Here is a 19,599-nt window from a genome sequence, read left to right as displayed (position 1 = left end):
GTGTGATTATACATGCATGTGTTATGATTTATATATATATATACACACACTAAATATGCGGTAGACTGAATGCACAAAGTACATAGCAATGGGATTAATTTAGGATTTTTTCATACTAACAGTATGTGACAATGTTTTACTGTTCATGTATGAATTTTCAAGGAGTAATTTATGTAGAATTTCAGCTTTGGGTGCTTATGGTGGAGCTGGAGCTTCTTCCTTGAGTCCTAGGGAGAAATATTCTTTTTCTGGCTTACAAGAAGGGAGAAATATATTACAAACATTCTGTATTTTAGAAGACTATTTTTAGTAATTTTTGTGAGTGCTTCAGTACACGAATGAGAGAAAAATGTAAAACTGATGCTAGCTAAGTAGCAAAGATGAATGGATGTTCAACTGGTTGTCCTCCAATGCTTGTTAGTGTTCTATCTGCTACTAGTAATCAGAAGAAGCATTGATAAGGGGATTAGAATATTATCTTTCATTATTATTGATGCGTGAAGCATTAAAATAATTGCTAGAATTAGAATTGAGAAAATTAGGGATAATACACTGCCTAATTTATTAGGAATGGGCCTTTAATTGTGTAGGTGAATAAGAAATGACATTCTGGCTTAATGTGAGGATTGGGGAGCCTTGAGGCGGTTGGCTGAAGTATATTGTCTGGATCTCCTAAAAGGTCAGGTGAAAATAGGACTGAAATGGATAGCACTAGAATTAGGAATAAGGGTCCTAGGATATCTTTCACTATGTGAAATTTTGGATTGGAGTTTTATCCATGTCAGATGAGATTCCTGATGGGTTATTGGATCCTGTTTCATGAAGAAATAATGGACAATCACCAGGGCTGAGACTACGAATGGGAGGATAAAGTGAAAGGTGAAGAATCAGATGAGTAGCTTTGCTGACTAAAAGTCCCCCTCAGATTCATTCTACCAGGCTAATGCTGGTGAAAGGCGTAGCTGAAAGATTTGTAAGGACTGTTGCACCAGAGAAGGATATTTGGCTTCACAAATCCTATGAATGCTGTGGCTATTATGATGAATAATAGAATGATTTTCATATTTCATGTTTCTAGGAAGGTATAAGCTCCATAGCATAGGCCACATCCTACATGAATGAATAAACAGATAAAAATATATGGATGCTCCATTGTGTGTAGATATCAGATAATTCATCCATAATTTACATCTCTGTAGATAGGGTTTTTGGCTGAAGGGCAGTTATTATGTCTGATATATAGTGTATAGCTAAGAATAGTCCTGTTGGAATTTATAAAGTTAAGCAGGTTCTTTTTTTTTTTTTTAAAGATTTTTTATTTATTTATTCGAGAGAGAGAGAATGAGAGACAGAGAGCACGAGAGGGAAGAGGGTCAGAGGGAGAAGCAGACTCCCTGCTGAGCAGGGAGCCTGATGTGGGACTCGATCCCGGAACTCCAGGATCATGACCTGAGCTGAAGGCAGTTGCTTAACCAACTGAGCCACCCAGGCGCCCAGTTAAGCAGGTTCTTAAAAGAGTGCCAAAATATCATCATGATGAAATGCTTGGGACTGATAAATAAGTTGATAATCTGGATTAGTGGTTAAGATTGTTGGATGTTGGTCATTAATGTACATAGAGTTGAAATACGATCTCGATTTTTAGTTCACTGGTCATGGTTAAAAATCCATGTGAGGGGACGCCTGGGTGGCTCGGTTAGTTAAACATTGGACTCTTGATTTTTGGCTCTGCTCATGATCTCAGGGTTGTGGGATCGAGCCCCATGTGCGGCTGGGAGCTCAACCTTGAGTCTGCTTGAGATTCTCTCCCTCTCTCTGACCCTCCCTCTGCTCGTGTGCACTCTCCCTCTATCTCTCAAATAAATCCTTTAAAAAAATCCATGTGAGAATAATAATGACCTATATTGTGTTTTAAGTACTATTTTTGTGATTAGTTTTACAGATTGTTGTTTTGTTTTGTTTTTAAACCTATTTATGGTTGGTTAGGGTTGATTAAGTGGTGGAATCAGTTGTGGTATTATAACAAATTTTGGTGGATCTTTTTTAGGTTTAATTTTTTTTCTTTTAGACTTAATGGGGGGTAGATATTGGTGGTTTTTGATTATACAAGGCTTTGGCCCCTGAGCAATATCCTGAGGTTTGGGTTTCTAATATAATTGTCTTGGGGATGTTTCTTTCAGGGCTGTTGGTGAAAGTTATGGTAGTTTCAGGTCTTAAACATAATATCCACCTCATTTTTTAAGTTTAATTGGTTAGGGGACTGAGTAATCTATGATACTGGGGATTCTGGGGTTGTTTTGTTTTGGTTTGGTTTGGTTTGTTTGATTTTGTGAAGGGCCTATAGAGATTGCCTCATTATATAGTTGTGGTATTTGACTAGTAGTTGTGATTGGTTGATTGTTGCTGATTGGTGTTATGGTTATTCTACGTGTTACTCGTAGAAATTAGGTATAGGTTTAGGATTAATATGATGAGAAAAGAGGAAAACACATAATTTAATTCCTGACCTAAAAAGTCTAAATGGTATGGAGATTCTTATTTGGAAGTGGGAAATGGATTTTGGTAATACCTTTCTAGACAAGTTAAGTCTAGTAGTAATGATGTTGGATTTCCTGACTTGCCAATAAATTTTTAAAATTTTTTATTTAAATTCAATTAACCAACAATCATTAGTTTCAGATGTAGGATTCAATAATTTATCAGTTGCATATAAGACCAGACTTGACAATAAATTTCATGAATGGTGAGAAGCAGTGTATACTAGTTGGAAAATATCTGAGAAGATTTGAGAATTGGGATATGTATGAAGGATGATCAAATATTGGAGTTTGTGTTGTAAAGTTCAGTTAAAGTGCCAGAATAAAACCCAAGATGGTCATGGCAATGGCTGTTAGTTTTAGATAGTAAGGCATGATTATCTGTGAGGTAGTTGGAGTATTCTTGGAAATTAAGAATCTGGCCAAGGTACTCCCAATTAAAAGCCATTTAATAGAACTGATTAAGAAGGGGTTGTTTTCACTAATTACAACTAAAGTAGAAAAATGGGTCTGTCCTGGGAGTGAAGAACATAATTTGGGTGCTGTAGACAGCTGTTCAGGAAGTATCAATGAGTAATTAGTAGGGCTCATGTGCGTTGGTATACGATATGTCGGTGGTTTTAATAATTAAATCTTGCGAGTAAAAACCTGTGAGGAAGGGTATTCCTGTTAATGTTAAGCTGCCAATGATGAGAGAGGTTGTGGTGAAAGGTAATGCTTTAAATAGTCCTATTTTTCAGATGTCTTGTTCATCATTTAGATTACAAATAATGGATCTGGAACATATAAACAGTATAGTTTTGAAGAATGCAGATGTGGAGAGATGGTAAATGCGGTTGATTAATACTAATAGTTACTATTAGGTTTAATTGGCTTGAGGTGGAGAAAGGAACAATTTTTAAAATATCATTCTGGGTAAGAGCAAAGACTGCTGTACATAATGTAGTGATAACTCCTAGTAAGAGTTGTTACTGTTTGAATAGTTTTATTTTCTATTAGTGAATGGAAATGGATTAGTAGAAAGACACCTGCTGGGGCACCTGGGTCCTCAGTTGGTTAAGTGTCTGCCTTTGGCTCAGATCATGATCCCAGGGTCCTGGGATCAAGCCCCACATCAGGCTCCCTGTTCAGCGGGGAGTCTGCTTCTCCCTCTGCCTGCTGCTCCCCCTGCTTGTGCTCTCTCTCTGTCAAATAAATAAATACAATCTTTAAGAAAAAGAAAAAAGAAAAAGACACCTGCTTCAACTATGGTACTTGAATGGGTATAGGGCCTTCTATGCCTAGCAAAGTCATGGGTGAATGTCAAAATGGGCAGATTTGCCAGTTGTAGCTAAAAGTAGTCTGATTAATGGAGAATTAATATGATTGAAATTGAGTATAAAAATTTGGAGAATATCAAGAGTTAGGGTAATTAGGAACCATGCTCTTAATACAGTTTGAATCCACTACCTCCTATGGGGTTTATAGAATTGCTTGGAGGTAAAGGATGCATTCTCTAGAAACTACAGAACACTTGAGAAAGAAATTGAGGAAGACACAAAGAGATGGAAAGACATTCCATGCTCATGGATTGGAAGAATAAACATTGTTAAAATGTCTGTGCTGCCAGAGCAATCTACACATTCAGGGCAAAACCTATCAAAATACCATTGACATTTTTTCACAGAGCTGGAACAAACAATCCTAAAATTTGTATGGAACCACAAAAGACCCCAAATCGCCAGGGGAACATTGAAAAAGAAAACCAAAGCTGGGGGCATCACAATGCCTGACTTCAAGCTATATTACAGAGCTGTGATCATTAAGACAGTATGGTACTGGCACAAAAACCAACACATAAATCAAGGGAACAGAATTAGAGAGCCCAGAATGGTAATTCAGTATTCAAAGCAGGAAAGAATATCCAATGGAAAAAAGACAGTCTTTTCAATAAATGGTGCTGGGAAAATCGGACAGCCACATGCAAAAGAATGAAACTGGACTATTCTCTCATACCATACACAAAGATAAACTCAAAATGGCTGAAAGACCTCAATGTGAGACAGGAATCCATCAAAATCCCAGGGGAGAACACAGGCAGCAACCACTTCGACCTTGGACACAGCAACTTCTTGCAAGACACATCTCTAAAGGCAAGGGAAACAAAAGCAAAAATGAACTATTGGGACTTCATCAAGATAAAACGCTTCTGCACAGCAAAGGAAATAACAAAACTAAAAGGCAACCTACTGAATGGGAGAAGATATTTGCAAATGGCATTATAGATAAAGGGATGATATCTAAGATCTATAAAAAACTTATCAATCTCAATACCCAAAAAAACAAATAATCCAGTCAAGAAATGGGCAGAAGACATGAGCAGACACTGCTCCAAAGAAGACATACAAATGGCTGACAGACACATGAAAAAATGCTCCACATCACTTGCCATCAGGGAAATACAAATCAAAACCACAATAAGATATCACCTTCTACCAGTTAGAATGGCTAAAATTAACAAGACAGGGAACAACAAATGTTGGGGAGGTTGTGGAGAAAGGGGAATCCTCTTACACTGTTGGTGGGAATGCAAGCTGGTACAGCCACTCTGGAAAACAGTATTGAGGTTCCTCAAGACGTTAAAAACAGAGCTACACTATGACCCAGCAATTGCAGTACTGGGTATTTACCCCAAAGATACAGATGTAGTGAAAAAAGGGGCACATACACCCCAATGTTCATAGTTGCAGTGTTCACAATAACCAAACTGGAAGGAGCTGAGATGTCCTTCAACAGATGAATGGATAAAGATGTGGTTCATATATACAATGGAATATTACTCAGCCAATAGAAAGGATGAATATCTACCATTTACATTGACATGGATCGAACTGGAGGGTATTCTGCTAAATGAAATAAGTCAATTAGAGAGAGACAATTATATGGTTTTACTCATATGTGGAACATAAAGAATAGTGCAGAGGACAATAGGGGAAGGGAGGGAAAACTGAATGGGAAGAAATCAGGGAGGGAGACAAACCATATGAGGCTCTTGACTCCAGGAAACAAGCTGAGGGCTGCAGAAAGGGAGGTGGGTGGGGGGTTGGAGTAACTGGGTGATGGGCATTAAGGAGGGCACATGATGTGATGAGCACTGGGTGTTATATGCAACTAATGAATCATTGAACATTATATCAAAAATTAATGATGTACTATATGTTGGCTAATTGAATTTAAATTAAAAAAATATAACAACAACAACAACAAAAAGAATTGCTTGGAGGGTCCCAGTGTTGAATCTGCTTGTCTGTGTCATTGCCCAGTGAATAGGAATGATATAATTCCTATTCCCTCTCATCGAATGAAAAGTTGAAGAATGTTGTTGTTGGTAACTAAGATTAGTACAATAATAAGGAATATAAGTATTTGAAAAATTGGTTAATGTTGGGATCTGAGTTATATCATGCTGATATAATTCTGTAATTGACCATGAAATGAAAAGTGCTACTGGTATAAATCTTATTGAGAAATAGTCTAATCTAAAGCTAAGGGATAGATTTAGGATTTGAATGGTAATTCAGTATCAGTTTAAAACAATTCTCTTGGCCTGAATAAATAAATATTGTTGTGGGGAACTGGATATGAAGGCATAGGAGGGGATATTTTTTACACAGTGTGGCTATAGATCACTTTTGTAGATGTTAGAGGTAGTTATTATAATTGGTAAGGTTACCATAAATAGTGAAATTAGTATGGAAGTGGTGAATAGATTTATTACTTTTATTTGGAGTTGTACCAATTTTTTGGTTCCTAAGATAAATGGTTGGCTCTATCGTTCTAAAAGTTTGAAAAAGCCATTTTATATATGGAGGAATGAATTAGCAATTTTTGCATACTTTCTTGGTGAATAAGAAGTCGAGTTTCTATTATATTCACATTCTCTTTTATTAAACTATTTACTTACAGTATAGGTGGGGCCCCCAAACAATTTTGGGATTAAGTATTATATTAGGGATATTTACATGTAAATAAGATTTCATTTGAGCTGTATGTTTCTTACTTTCCCTTCTGAGGACATGATTTCCATAGCTCTGAGTTTCCAAACAGAAAACTATTTCCTCAAGTAGATAACAATGCAATAAACAATTATTAGATTATTTATTGCAAGATAAGGTTTCTCTGTAAATGTTTATCTTAACATTTAAAGAACAGTTAGTTGTGTGGACAGGAGGAGGAGAGGTTTATCAAATTTATCAAATTTTCTAGCTACAGTGCTATTGCAATTGCTATAGACATATTTTCCAGTATCTAAAGAATTTGAATTTTTCTGTGTTTCAGACATAGGAAGAGCCCTGTCATTCCCTTTGTTACAGATTGAGTTTAGAGTGAGTGTTTTCTGAAATGATTCACTGCTTTGTAGTTTGTTGATTGTGTTTGTGTGTCTGGTCAACAGTCTCCCTTTCTACAGCTGTAATGATTCATAGCCAATTTTACTTTTCCCTCTGTGATAGATTTTCCCAAATCCCCATTTCAACAAACTTAAAGGGTATTTAAAGCATTTAGGTCTTCTTCATGTTAGAGTTGTTCCTTGAATATTATACATTTGACTTTTGCACACCTTCTACTCTTTATTGAAACTTTTTTTGGTTCCAATTTGACTTTATATTGGCTCATGCAAGATGGCACTAACTATGGAATCGATTTTTTAATTTTGGTGGTGTTGATGAAATTTTATTGATTATTGCAGCTTGCCTTTATTAAAATGAGAGGAAAATGCAAAAGATAGCTAACAGCTAATATTGATGAAGTAGGACTGAAATACAGAAGGAAGACTTATAATGATAAATGTGGTTGTTTTTAGCCTCAACCTTATTCCGTTATGAAGAAACATAAAATAAGAAACTATTTGAAATGCTGGCTATATATCATGAAAGATTGTGCCAGAAAATGGTAGGGATTGCATACTGCACTTTATTCCGTATGGCACAGAGTTCTTCCTCCCTACCTCTAACCGTGCTGTTTCTTTGGACATTTGCACTTTTGGTTTGTGCATTTTCATTAAAAAACACCTAGAATGGAGTTCAGCTCTTAATGTTTATTGAATTTAGTGGACTATTGCCCAATAATCTGTGTGTAAAGCAAAGCCTTAGAATTGTGTAGAACAGCTCAATGGGTATTAAGCAACAATTATGTGTACCAAACCATGATCTCCAGGCTCCCAAGTATGAGTAGGAAGGTTAGGTGTGGCCAGGCAGTTTACTGGTCAATTTAGATTAAGGAGCTCTCTCTTTCAAAGCCATCACTTCAGTACTCTTTGTAACCAGCCATTCCACACTGCCTTTCCTTTGCTCTGGTGAGGATGCTATAATAAGAACAAAATATTTCCTGTAGTGAAACAGATGCTATCACTTTCTACCAGAATCTTTCCCTAGTACTTGGGGTTGGAGAGTGGCGGGGAGCCACTAGAAAAATTTTCACCAACCTAACAAACTGACTTCATAGGTCATTTTAAATTTTACCTATCAAAATTACATAGGGTCATCATAGAGAAATTTCAGGCCATATACAAAATTTTAAAGTAGAAAATTATCCAAAATCTCACAGATGTTAATATCCTTCCAGACATACATTGTATGTACATGTGTAGAAACATAGATATATATAGAGGTAGAGACAAAAAGTTTTAAAGATTTATTTATCCTGGAGAGATAGAGATCAGAGGAGATTGGGCATGTTCCATAGATGAAGGAGAGGGAGTGGGGGGAGGGAGGGAGGGAGGGGACATGTGAGCATGGAGGGGGAGAGTGAGGGAAGGAGGGACAGGGAGGGAGAGAGGGAACATGTGAGCATGAGGGGGGAGAGGAGAGGGAGGGAGAGGGAGAGAGAATCTTTAGCAGACTCCCCACTGAGTGTGAGTGCAGAGCCGGACATGGGGCTCATTCTCAAGACCCTGCGATTATGACCTGAGCTGAAATCAAGAGTCTGATGCTTAACCAACTGAGTCACCCAGGCACCCCAGAGATAGAGATAAAATTTTAATTAAATTTGTTTACCTGAATTTTGCAAAGAAAAATAGCATTTGAAATGGAAAAACTAATAAAACTTATGTTTTCCTTCAAAAAAATCTTTTTCTTTGTAAACTTTGTAAACTCCATAAGTTTCCTAAATGAGTGAGGAAAGAATATTAAGTGTTTAGTATCACTGTAGATTTTTTTTAACTACATCTTTCAATTTTATTTTTATTTTATTTTTTTTAATTTTTTTATTGTTATGTTAATCACCATACATTACATCATTAGTTCTTGATGTAGTGTTCCATGATTCATTGTTTACATCTTTCAATTTTAGGTAGCATCAATGTATTCCCTAGTCTGAAGGAAAGGTGATTAGCATTCTTAACCTTTCCCCTACTTCCCCACCCCATATCTTTCAGTATTTGTTAGTTATAATATTTTAAACTGTTAGAATTTATACAATTTACCATCTGTTCTGCAAACACAATTCCCCAGATGTTCACTCATAGCAAAACAGTTAGTAGATTTAATGTGCATCGCCAGTCCTTTTATGATGCATTTTCCTTCTTCTTTATTGATCTCCTGTTTTGCTGCATTTTATCAAGTTTTATCCCCTAGAATTCATGGATACTATATTTCTAGGGTTCTAGCATGTTTGATATGTCTATCTGCTATTTTTATATTTGTCAAGTCGAATGGGTAGAATATTCCTGAGTGAGACTGTTTTCTCCTTCCAGAAGTTTATGTCCATAACTTTCTTATCTTATATTCTTGAATGTGGTTGTAGTGAAATCTGAGACCAATCTGATATCCTTCTTGCTGGTGATGTGCTTTCCTTGCCTGTGCACTTAAAGAATCTTGTCCTTTATCCATGAAGTTTGATAACTTACCTGGTATATATCTGTGTTGCTTATTACCGGGATGTATATATATAATATATATATTTTTCTATTGTATCCCATACTCTTTTGATGTGCTTACTACTTCATTTTAGGGGAAATTTTACTGCAAAATATACAAATATAGATGTTTTCTCCCCATTTACATTCTCTTTATTTGCTTTAAACTGTCTTTTTTCTCTGCATGTACTATGCGTTCATCATAGCCTTTTATCTGTAACATTGATTACATTTTCATACATGCTGGCCAGTCTTTAAAACTTTTTTCTGATTTATTCTGTAATAGAGTTACTTTGAACATCCTTAGCTTTCTAATCTTTTTAGTGTAATTCTGTCACAAGTCATCTTTGTCTTTTTAAATTTCATAAATCTTTTTTGAAATCTTATTTTTAATTCTAGAATTTTAAGCCCTTGCTATACGTTTTTCTTGGGCTATGTCTTTCCTTCAAATTTAGCCTTCCATCTGTGTTTTTGTACTTAATATTTCCTTTGCTCCTCTCTTTCCTTATCTCTTCTTTCTCTACTTCCCCTCATTCTTATTTTCTTATTTTCCTCTTTTCTTCCCTCCCCCCACAACCCCATCCAAACCTCATTTTTCATCTCTACATCCAGATCTTGTGTGGTTGTCATGTTCTATCTTATCAAACTTTACCAAGAGCATCTCCAGATCCTCAGTTTTTCCTGACATTCTGACTAAATTCCCCTTAAATGCTTTCTTTTTCTTTTTTCCTTTTTTTTAAGGATCGATTTGTCTTTGGCTCTTTGAGTACTGTCTCTGTCCCCTTTTTACACAAAAGAGAAAAAAAACCCTTATTGGATTCCACATAGCTAATACTATTTTTGCTAATTAGCAGTTGACCTACTTTCCTCCAGTATTGTGTATGGTTCTCTCCAAGCTGAAGATAAGTTCAAGGCAAAGACAGGGAAGTTTTTAAGGGCAATCAAGCTACAAAAGTATGAACAATTTTTGCCAAGGAGTTAAGTTAGTGTGGCTGCTAAAGAATAAGAAGATAATAAGAAAGCCATGCTTTCTTACACACATCTAGAGGAAATGTTTGTTGCTATCACATTAATTATGCATTTGTATTCTTTAAGGAACAAGCATGTCAAGAGAGTATATTTGGATTAGTAATAACTGGTCACAATCCACTTGAACCCCTCTTCATAAAGTTAACTACATATTTAGATGTCAAATATAATTCCTTCCATTTTCTACAATCAAAAGTCAGTTTGCTTCCCTGGGCTGTATTAGTTGTGGCACAATCAGAGCTGTTGATTCAGTGTGATTGGCTTGCCTTTCCTCTCCCGAAGAGCTAATTGATTAGTTGTCAGTATGATCTATTTTCTGTTCCTTTTCTAAATTATTATAGAAATAGCTTTTGCCAAATATTTAGGCGTTACAGAATTTACTATATTTACAGAGATAGTCTCTTAACAGTAAAGTGCCTGAATCAGCAAATCAAATACTAAGCCCTTTTTACTACACTTGATCTTAGCCAAAAGGCCGAGCAGATGTGCTAGAAAAACCTAATGTCTAGCTATAGTCAGACTTATGCAGTTAACTCAGTTAAAAAAGAAACACCTGAGTGTAAAGGTTGGAAACTAAAACTAAATCTAAAAATTAAATAACGTGTGATATTTGTTGAATCACTTCTCCCATTCCTAGAGGAGTGGTCTTGTACTTGGAACTTTTAAAATGGCATTTCAACTTACACAGAACTATAATTGAACAAATTCTAAAAATTTTTGGGAGGAAAAAATTGGCACAATTACGTGAATGTTCATTGCCTTATTAGTGATATTAATAAATGACAAAATTATGCATGCTAAAGCAGCCTGTCAAATGGAGCAGCAACTTTTTTTGGCAAAGAAGCAATTTTAGCGTTAAACATTTTTTTAAATAAAAACATATATTTTAAGATTGCTTGCTGCATTTGGAAATCAGGGAACCTTTTCCACATTCACTCTGAGAGCCTTTTGAAATCTAATTCATATTGAGTACTTGTCATCCCTCATATTGCCCTAAACTAGTAGAGATATATTCCCAGTCACAGTGCAGCTTACATTTAACACACTCCAAAACTGAGTCTTTATTCATTGCTTAGTAGGATTACTTATAATTGCAGAGGGCTCTCAGTCATTTTATGGGGACCCAAAGAAGAAACCGTGCATCCAATTGAATTAAGCAGAATGTGCATCGGCAAGAAAATTAGAAGAACTAAACAGAGCATGGATAGAACATTTTATTAATGCTGTGCATGCATTCTGGGTTTAGGTCATTTTATAAATGACACACTTAATGAGCGACACTACATAGGTACGGGGAAATAGAGCAATTGGCTCCTTGAACACAGTTTTCTTTGGTACACATCCATACCTTTGGGCTAAAAAGTACAATTTTCTAGGGAAGGCTGGGTTTCAAAGTGAAAACAACATCTTGATTGTTGAGTGCATGGATGTCCCATTCTATGCATGAAATTCCAGGAGTCTATTGAAGGTAAGACCAGACTCTATGGCCTAAGTTTGAGCAGTCAGTCTTGAACAGTCCCCCTTGTGATTGCTATGGTCTTCCTTCAGTGGTGTAAGGTGTTGTGCAACTTTCTTTGTTTCTTACAAACCTGAAAAGAAAGTAAGGCTTTTTAACCAGTCAAAATTCTTAAAGGCACAAATGGAATGATATTTTTACTTGTTTATTTAGCATATGTTTATTGATGTCTACTAAGTACTGTGCTGGAGACTATGGACATACACATGAAGATTTGCCCTAAAGTTGCTCACAGTCTACAGGGATACCTAAATTATAGATTGCAAATGGTGTGATAAAAGCAAACTTAAGACCTGTGAGAGCACAAAGGAAGATCACAGAACCACCTTCAACTTGGACTGCTGCTCTGGTCTGCTTAGTTGATGCCAAATGATTATGCAGTAATTTGACTTTATTTTTCTACTCTTGTTTCTTGAATACAACTTTGTTTAGCTCCATTTTTGTGTAATACCCCTTTCAAGGCTATGTTGAAGTCACTAGGAAGTTAAGACTTCATACCCTACAGAGATAAAATGCGCTATATGAGGAGTCCAACAATACGAGTCATAAGAATGCATGTGAAGATATCTGACCTGGCCCAGTTCTGATGGAGATGTTCCATTCTTTTTTTCCACTTATTTTGCTAGGTAATCAGAATGGTATATTTAACTGAATTCATATTTTTCAGTTAAACAGAAGGTAGTTTAGTCCCAAGCCTACCTGAATAACCATCTTAGATTTGCCTTTTTTCAGTACAAAAGAATCTACAAACTAGATAAAACTATAAGGTAATTTTTCTTAGGCATTGGCCAGTAGGACACAAGGAAATGTGATCTTTGAGAGAAGGCAGATACTGAAGGAGAACATAGCATTTGCTTGTGTTCTGCCTGGGGACATTCCTAGACCTGCACTGTCTAATATGCTACCCACAAGCCACATCTGGTAATTAAAGAAAATTAAAGCTATAAATCCAGTTCTTCAGTCAAAGAAGTCACATTTCTAGTGCTCAGTAGCCACATATGGCTAGCGGTTTCCATATTGGACAGTGTAGATATAGAACCTTATCATCACAAAGGTCTTTCAGGCAGTGCTTTTCTAGCCATTGGTACAGGGAATTAGAGTTTAAGCAGAGCACAGGGTGCACTTGGAGCCAAAGTTCAAGGGTGGGGAGTTCTAATAGAACAGCAGCTGGTGTTTGTGGGGCCTAGTATAGAGAAGAGAACTGTGTAGACAGACCCTTAGACTCTGCATGGGGGAGAACTGCTTGAGCAATGAGCTGTGCTGAACATAGATGGGGCAAGATGCCATGAAGAGTGATGTGTATCCGAGATCTGAACAGACATCAGATTCTTTCAGTGCTGGGAGACCTTGGAGCTAATCTCAGCCAGAGTAATCTTGCTGAGAACTTCAGGCATTCAATTCAGGCTGAAAGAAAGTCCTACTTTGAGAATAAGGACCACAGCCTAGAGTAGGGTCTATACTTTTCATGATGAAAGGACAAAATTCAATATAGATCCTTTTTGTTTTTAAAGATTTTATTTATTTATTATAGAGAGGGAACACAAGCAGGGGGAGTGGGAGAGGGAAGCAGGCTTCCCGCTGAGCAGGGAGCCCAATGCGGAGCTCGATCTCAGGACCCTGGGATCATGACCTGAGCCGAAGGCAGACGCTTAGTGACTGAGCCACCCGGGCACCTCAATATAGATCCATTTAATAAAGAATAAAAAAGCCTGACATGCTGAACTCTTTAGGTGTGAAGGGTAGTGGTATTTGCCACTCAATTTGAACAGCATCAAAATGTAATGGATGGATAAATGAATAGAATACATATACATAATATATAATCAAATGGACATAGCAAAGAACTGACAATTGTAGAAACTAGAAGACAGCTTATATATTTTCACTGGACAGTTTTTTCAAGCTTTATGTATGTTTGCAAATTTCCATAATAAAATGCTGTGGAAAACCAAAGACAACCCTGAAATAATAAGAAGGATTTGCTAATACTACAACTGTATCAGACTAAAGCACAATATACTTAATTTTAATTTTTAATTTTATTTATTTTTTATTTTTGAGAGGGAGGGTAGAGGGACAGAGGGGAGGGAGAGCAAGAATCTTAAGCAGGCTCCACACCCAGCATGGAGCCCTATGCGGGGCTCGATCTCACAATGTTGAGATCATAACCTGAGCTGAAATCAAGAGTCAGACGCTTAACTGACTGAGTCACCCAGGTGCCCCCAAAGTATGATATCCTTTAAATGAAGACAATATAATCCAAATGCCCTCACTGTATTATTCATATTATTTAAATATACAATAAGAATTAAGAATATGAAGCAGGAAAATAGGACACAAAATATGACAACAAAAATGGTCATCATTATAAACAGACCAGCTGGAGAAATTAGAAGACTAGGGATTTGAAACATCCTTTTTAAGTGTGTTTTAAGGAATTCAGAGAAAACAAGTTGTGATATGTTAATGAAATACTACACATACAACAAAAAATATAAACTACTGATAGGCATAACACCACAGATAAATTTCAAAACCATATTGAGGGGAATAAGTCCTTCAAAAAGGAGTATATAATATATGAATCCATCTGTACTAAATTCATGGACAGGCAAACTAAGCCATTGTGAAAGGTATCAAACAATGCTTCTCTTTGGAGGGTGGACCTTAACAGGAAAGGGCTATGAGGAAACTTTCTGGGATGTTGAAAATATTCTAGATCTTCAGTGCAATATTATTGGTTATATAGTTTTACATATTAGTTAACAATCAAATTGTGTATTTAGTATTGGATTGTTACTGTATATATATATATATATATATATATATATATATACACATATACACATCTTATCATTGTAAGGCATGCATGCACACACTGTCAAATAGAAAATTGATTGATTTATTAAGATGTTTTCAACATTCACATTCAAACTCAGTGGTATTTCCCTTGTTTAATTGCTCCAGTCAAATGTTGCATTATAATTGACAAAGTGATCTATGTGAGGAGATTCATATTAGTCGGCATAATAGTAATAACTTTGCTCTTACTATGGAAAGTACTAATTAACTAATAATAATGTTAAATGCATTATCTCATTTAATCCCTCATGACAACGTTATAAAATTCTCATTTTACAGATTCAGAGACTGAGGTAGAGGTAAACTATGTTGCTCAACATCTCACAGCTGAGAAGCTGTGGAGCCAAAATAAAATCCCAAATTTTCTGGTCTTTACGCTTATACCCTTAACCTAATAATTTCACACTTTATAGAGGGTTATATTTAGCTCTCTACTAAGGCTAGTTTTATTTTGATGTTTGGCATTAGATGAAGGGGACCTTATATTCATGTAAGGGAACAGATTATTCATGGAAAGGTAACATCTCATTAATTTCCTACCTGCTGAAGGCTCCAAGTGACTTCCTTCTTTGACATCTACATAGCAGGACTACCACTAGTATTAAACTGAGAGACGACAGCATAATAATTCAATTAAAGATTGATTATAGTGATACTAGTGAAGTAAAACAGTATCAGTAATAACAGTAGGCTTTTAGATGAAGGTAAGTATGCACATTTACTTGGAGGCTATTTTTCTGTTGCTAAGAGTTATCTCAAGGTAATAGGATCTGTACATCTTATTCAACTAGATGAAATTATTAGTCAAATGTTATCTTATTTTTAAAGTTAATTATGGGTCAATTTTCTTTCAATATTGCAAAATTTGAAAAGATAAGTTCTGCACTATGGTTCTGGTCATAAATCTCCATTTTTCTCTGAAAAGTTATTGTACTTATGATTGGAGTATCTTTGGATAAAAAATGAGTCTGTTTCTTCAAAGATGATGGAAAGTAAACATTTGTAATGCCATGCTTCAAGTTCTTTGAGATTTAGTTCATCTAGAAAATGTTTTAAGACCATGATATATCTGATGTTAAGCATTCTGGTATTTCATTTTCTTCCACTAGTCCACAATGTTGGTGTATACCAAGTAGCTAAATATTCACTTAAAAAACAAATGTTTAAGCTAGAGAAGCATCTTTAAATAGTACGAAGATTTTTTTAAAAAAGATTTTATTTATTTATTTGGCAGAGAGATAGCAAGAGCAGGAACACAAGCAGGAGGAGTGGGAGAAGGAGAAGCAGGCTTCCTGCCGAGCAGGGAGCCTGATGTGGGACTCGATCCCAGGACCCTGGGATCATTACCTGAGCCAAAGGCAACCGCTTAACTACTGAGCAACCCAGGCACCCAACAGTAGGAAGATTTTGAGAATTTATCTCAAGGAAACCTGTTTCCAAATCCCATTACTTCCTTTACTGGTGTTACCTTGGGAAAATTATATCCTCTTTTGGAGCCTATTTCCTAATTTGAAAAATGGGGAACCAACATTATAGGGTATTGTGAGGATTCAATCAAATAAAGTATGATGTAGTTGATGGTGAGGAATTTGTTACCATATGTTAAAATATGCTATCACATTGTATTCCCACTAAGGAAGCAGAGTGATTTCAGTGTCTAGGGATGTAAAATTCACCGTGGAAACACAGGCAATAAACATGTTATAATTTGTGCCCCCAAAGCTAATGGCAACTCCTGTATTTTCTCATTTGACAAGTGTCAAATTATTGGCTTGACTTGCTGAACTCACTGTACTTTACTCCCATTCCTCTATGTATTCACCTTAATTTTTCCTGCACCCCCAAAAAACTCTAGACTATCTACCATTCTGTTCAAACCCAATGTTTTCGCCAGGTTTCTTTTATTCACTTACTTATTCAAAATTTATGGACTTACTCATCCATCTACTCATCAAAGCATCTGTTTTAATCCAGCAACACTGCTAAGCACTATGGCTAAAATGGTGAAAAAGATAAAACTTCTTGATTTTTGTGGAGCTTACACTATTAAGACTGAAAAGAGATAGCAAATAATTAAATACAGTCGTGCTATGAAGAAAAAATACGGGATGTTAAGAGTGTAAACACCAGAGGAAGTTAGTATCAGGACCTGCTGTATTATTTGCAGGGTTCCGTACAAAATGAAAATGCAGGGCACCTTCAAATTCAGAATTTGAAGGTTGGGACAGCAGAGCAAGCACAGGACTCTGCAGAGGTCACATGCCCTTGAAACTAGTTTTACATATTATGGAGGACCAGGGAAGGATTTGTTAGGCAGTGTTAATTTCACAAACTCTGAAGGAGGCTGTATGTTGGGTAGACAACTTCAGACTTGCGTTTTCATTTGCTGTTTGCCTTTGGGCCTAACACTTTTAATTCCTCAAGACTCAGCAGCCTCACATGTTAATACCAAGGGATGATCCAGCTTTTTCAGGCTTGGTTAGGATGTTGGTGGTAGAGGGATGAATCAAAAAGCAAAAATTAAGGCCAGAATTTTATGACTCAGAATTTGTAAACATCAACATCTGTAAATCTTAGTCATTCTTAACCAACTGAGCCACCCAGGCGCCCAAATCTCAGTCATTCTTAAATACTCGTAGGAGGACGTTGGCTTGGGATTTTGTGGACCTGGGTTCTTGTCTTGGATCTGCCTCTGCCAAGGTACTCTTTGTATCAAAGCTTCCTAATCTGGACAAAATATACTTGAGATTTCTTTTAGTTTGATGTTTTTAAACTACCAGTAACACTTTCTAATTTTCTTTAGTAAAAAATACAGTACATTTTATCTCAGTCTGTTTTTTTGGAACATAAAGTCACAGTGTTGGCTGAATTGCGGACAGCATAAATACAGTAATAGCTGCCAAAGGCCACCTTCAGCCGGCAATCTCTTTTCTTAAACAACCACATTAAATCCCTAAGGTGACCAGTGCTATTCCATTCTTTTGTTAGTTAAAGGTCACCTCTACTAGCAACCAATTTTTGTACCTCCCTGGGGTAGATGCTTAAGACTACATTCATTGTCTATATTAACTTCTCTACTGCATCTGTGAAATATCAAAGTAATTAAAGACTTATATAGATGTTCAGTCACTTTATTCTCAGGAGACATTTTTTAGACCAAGAAACTTCCAACAGTGTTGTCTCAGAAGGTGAAACTAAAATTCTTTCAGATTTCTGAAGACCTTCTACCTTATTAAATTGTCCAAATGCATTAATAAACTGAAATACCTTCAGTAATGGAAAATTTGTGCTGTATTAACCTGGAGAGTTAAGGCTGTGCTATGATAAAAAAAAGAATACCTAAATCTCAGACTTAAAACAACAAAAGGTTTATTTATTTATTTATTTTCAACATTCTCCATGACCTTGCTCAGCAGGACAGACTCACATAATCTCCACCATCATGTAGCTGTACCATCTAGAGCATGGGAAATCCTTGGTATACTGGGGGCGGGTGGGGGGGAGCACTTGATCACTAAAAATATTTGACGTGAAAGTGACATACATTGTTTGCTTACAAGCTATTGGCTAGAAATAGGTAAACAGCCCCATCTAAATGCATGGGTTCCAGGAATTCTAATCTTCCATGGGCGCAGAAGAGGTGAACCCTACAGAGTCTCTATCACATTTCCATACAAAAAAAAAAAAAAAGCTGCTTATCAAAGAGTCTGTTTGAAACTTTTGGTTTTCTTAGAAGTTTAAAGTATATTAACATAAGTGGACTCCAGTGATTTACATGGTCAAGAATACACACACATAGCAGTACTACCTACTCTTAATATGGTATCTTTGGCTTAAAAGATCATGGTGTCTGATTTAGTTGTCCTATATGTGTTTGTTTCTGTATTGAGGTTATTTCTCATTTTGTTAGCTAAATGTTGATTGATTTCCTACTGTTTGCCAAGAGACCATAATTAAAGCATTATCTCTTTCTTCAAAGAGCTTACAATAATCTTTGAACATCAATTAGGCCCATAAATAAACATAGTTCTCAAATTCACACATCCTAGAGGAATCATATTCTCTTTCGACCATACACAAATTGGTTTTTTGATAGCATGTCTTAAAATTTTTAGTTAGGCACAAATTATATTTTCCACACTTTATGGCATATGAATACATCATCTCAGATGAATGTTTGCCAAGATATTAGAGGCAATTCATAGCTTTTGAATGAGAAAATAAGGTATTAGCATTATTAATAGGCACCTTTGCAACCTGCAGCCATGAACAAGTAGGATTCTTTTATATGAGGGCAAAGTTTCACAACTAGATGTAATTCTGCCATACTAAATGTGGTATCTAAAGCATGACGTGCTTTTTCTAAAATTTTTTTATTGTTATGTTAATCACCATACATTACATCATTAGTTTTTGATGTAGTGTTCCATGATTCATTGTTTGTGCATAACACCCAGTGCTCTACACAGAATGTGCCCTCTTTAATACCCATCACCAGGCTAACCCATCCCCCCACCCTCCTCCCCTCTAGAACCCTCAGTTTGTTTTTCAGAGTCCATCGTCTCTCATGGTTTGTCTCCCCCTCTGACTTACTCCCCTTCATTCTTCCCCTCCTTCTATCTTCTTCTTTTTCTCTTTTCTTAACATATATTGAATTATTTGTTTCAGAAGTACAGATCTGTGATTCATCAGTCTTGCACAATTCACAGTGCTCACCATAGCACATACCCTCCCCAATGTCTGTCACCCAGCCACCCCATCCC

General features: G+C 36.2%; 1 pseudogene; it reads right to left on the bottom strand.

The window, feature by feature from the left end:
* Positions 1–292: 292 nt before the first annotated feature.
* The window catches only part of LOC112829778 (cytochrome b-like), a 63,589-nt pseudogene continuing 44,282 nt past the window's right edge, over positions 293–19,599 (bottom strand).

The sequence above is a fragment of the Callorhinus ursinus genome, unplaced genomic scaffold (assembly GCF_003265705.2).
Source record: "Callorhinus ursinus isolate GAN/ISIS: 27379988/994484 unplaced genomic scaffold, GSC_fseal_2.0 scaffold21, whole genome shotgun sequence".
Classification (NCBI taxonomy): domain Eukaryota; kingdom Metazoa; phylum Chordata; class Mammalia; order Carnivora; family Otariidae; genus Callorhinus; species Callorhinus ursinus.
Note: the sequence above shows the minus strand (reverse complement) of the source record. Positions and strands in the feature narration are given on the sequence as shown.